We start from the raw sequence: 3,078 nt of genomic DNA, 5'->3' as shown, positions 1-3,078 counted from the left end.
CTTCACTCACTCACACTCACCCACCGAGCCCGGAGCAGTCAGGCCAGGCCTTCCCATGCCTTCACTCACTCACACTCACCCACCGAGCCTGGAGCAGCCCCAGCCAGGATTTCTTGTGCCTTCCCTCGCTCCACTCATTCCCCGGCCCCACTACCCATTCACAGGTTTCCTGTCTACTTTCCTGCGACAGGCCTCACCTAGACCTATGGGCACAGAGGAGGCCCAGGCCCTGCATCTGGTGCTCTCAGATACACAGCCAGGAGCCCAGGCAGATGGGCACAGGGTGAGGGCACCCAGGCCTCTGAAAGCGCCTCCACTTCCCAGAGGTCTCGCCCACTGACTGCCTTCCCACAAGAGGAATTTCATTTATAAACGGAGAAGCCACGTCTCCCTCAGACCTCTCTAAGAACAGCACCCTATCTCCCAGCCCGGGCCTCAGACACTTAGACCCTCCCATCAATGGAAAAGATAGACTTGATAAGCCAGGGAGAGGGGGCTAAACGTGGAATCCTAAGAAGAAATGCATGTTAAAAATGAAATAGACAATGGGGCTGGGTGTGGTGGCTCATGCCTGTAATCCCAGCACTTTGAGGCCAAGGTGGGCGGATCACCTGAGGTCAAGAGTTCGAGACCAGCCTTGGCAACATGGTGAAACCTCCTCTCCAATAAAAATACAAAAATTAGCTGGACACTGTGGTGCACGCCTATAATCTCAGCTACTCAGGAAGCTGAGGCAGGAGAATCACTTAAGCCTGGGAGGTGGAGGTTGCAGTGAGCCGAGATCACGCCATTGCACCCCAGCCTGGGTGACAGAGCCAGACTCCATCACAAGAAAAAAAAAAGAAAGAAAGAAACAGACAATGGGAAAAAAATCATGACTTCAGTTGCCAAACCGGGTATTCTACATTTTCATTAAGTATCCACAGCAAGGTCCAGCCTCTTACAGCGACCACAAACACCTCCTGAGAACCACATCCCGAAGCATGCGGAGGCCCGACTCACTGTGACCGCCCAGCCCAGCCCCTGAGGCATCTCCCTCCCTACAGTGACAGTGTGCCCTCCAGGGCAGCTGGGACCCCACCCCACAAGAGCACACGCTCCGCCTAGCTTCCTACCAGGAGCACAGAGTTAGAGGGGACCCCTGCCCTCTCCTCGTCCCACAGCCATCAGCACATCACTGCTGTGCTCCCTTCCCCGGCACATGGATTTTTCAAAATTCTAAATAAAATCCAGTAGCTGTGAAAGATTGAGGCACTGCGCTGCCTACTGCAGGCGAAGTGTTTCCCATCAAGCCAAAATTCCAGCTACACACACCATGGCTTTAAAGTTTCATTTTTAAAGTGAGAACGATCACATCACCCAGCTCTAAACAGACAGCCAGTACCTAGCGCAAGGCACCCAGGCAGGAGGCGGCTGGCCCAGGAAACCTTCCTCCTTTCCAGTTTTGGAGACAGGAGGCCCCCACTAGGTTTGAAATGACCCCATCTGAACTTGAAAGTTGCCACCGCAAGACCCACCTGTCCCTCACCCCTCCGATCCCTGTTCCTGAGCCCCACACAGAGCCACTCCTGACCCCAACACAGAGCTGCTGGTCCCTGAGAGCGGTGGCGGCTGCTGTCTGCCTGACCCCTCAGACGCTGCACAGGAGCAATCGTCAGGCTGTGCGACCAAGTACTGCACTGAGGTTGGAATCAGCAGAGATGGCTTCGCCCTCTGGGTCTCGGGCCCTTTGAAATCTGCCACCCAGGAGGATGACTCCAGCATCCAGTAACTCACCAGTCTGAACCCATCTCATCAACAGGCTCCATGAATTTCCGCCATGAACTAATCAAACTTTGGAACTCTGGTGCCAGATTTATTGAGATTCAATCTCTTGCCTGGATCTGGGGACAAATTCCCATCCTCCTTGCCCAGCCCGAGCCCACCTTGCGCCCCGTTTGGACCCCCGCCTGCCTTTCCTCTCCAGGGTCTCAGCACCTTCAAACCCTCAGCTGCAGTCCCAGGCAGCAGCATGCCCTACCTGAGCACACACTAGGCAAACGGGGCGTCCTGGCCGTCGCTGGCCTGCGGGGACACTGCCCCGAGGCACCTCATGGCTGCTATTTAGAGAGGCGGCAGCAGTCCCAGGCGCAGGGAGAAGCCTCGGCCTGGGCCATCAGACAGCCCAGCAAATCAGGCTGCCCGGCCAGCTGCAGCGTTATCTCCGGGCGGCTTCCTGTCTGCCCTGCGTCCACCAGGGTCCTGCAGAGTGGCCTGTGGGGTGTGGGAACGCCAGGAACTCCCGGAGGCCGGCTTTGGGGAGGGGGCAGGACCTTCCGGGGGAGGCCCCTGTGACTCCCCAACCCAAACACCTCCATCCTGTTTCTTTGTTGGCTTTCTCTTTTTTCATTTTTTGAAAAAACAAGCGTGACTACTGTGGAAGTTCAGAAGAGTGACGCTCATCGCCTGGCACCGACCCGACAGCAGCCCGCAGCCGACCGACTTCCTTCCTCGTTCCTAGGGGACTTCGCTTCAAAAGGCAGTAAGAGCTTGACCACGGCCTGTGGAGACCTGGCCCCAGGTGAGTTGGAAACTCACTCCATGCATTTCAGCTTCATTCAGAGGCAGGTTTCATTTAATGCCAGAAACAAATCTTAGGGGCTGGACAGACCCAGCTTCTGTGCAGCCTGAATCTTGCATATCTTGAGGGATGGTGGAGCCTTCTTTAAGAAAAAAATACATATAAAATTACAAGTGTAAGACGCTAGGTTCAAAGGTGAATATTGATTTAGACTGAAAAATCATAAAATCAAAATGTAAAAATGGAGAAATTCCACACAAATCATAAAATCCAGGAAAAATAATGGATTCTTTATTTTAAATATATTATTAAAGCTATACATAATGAACCACTTCCTGAAAACACAAACTATACAGCATGCCCAGTGCGAAACAGATAATTCAATAGCCCTATACCAAGGAAGGGAATTGAATTTGCAATTTAAACACTCCCCAGAAAGACATTTCAAGACCAGATGGATTCACAGGAGAATCTACCAAACATTTAAAGAAAAATTAACACCAATTCTACACATCCTC

The 3,078-nt window shown here is 52.9% G+C and overlaps 1 protein-coding gene across 1 annotated transcript in view; it reads right to left on the bottom strand.

The window, feature by feature from the left end:
• COLEC11 (collectin subfamily member 11) overlaps positions 1-2,276 on the bottom strand; it is a 46,157-nt gene extending 43,881 nt beyond the window's left edge. The window contains exon 1 of the mRNA XM_017541989.2: positions 2,021-2,276. The gene's annotated coding sequence lies outside the window, so the exon portion shown is untranslated. The remainder of the gene's footprint in view (positions 1-2,020) is intronic.
• Positions 2,277-3,078: the final 802 nt, after the last annotated feature.

This window comes from Cebus imitator, unplaced genomic scaffold (genome assembly GCF_001604975.1).
Source record: "Cebus imitator isolate Cc_AM_T3 unplaced genomic scaffold, Cebus_imitator-1.0 Scaffold139, whole genome shotgun sequence".
Classification (NCBI taxonomy): domain Eukaryota; kingdom Metazoa; phylum Chordata; class Mammalia; order Primates; family Cebidae; genus Cebus; species Cebus imitator.
This window is presented reverse-complemented; position numbering and strand designations above follow the sequence as displayed.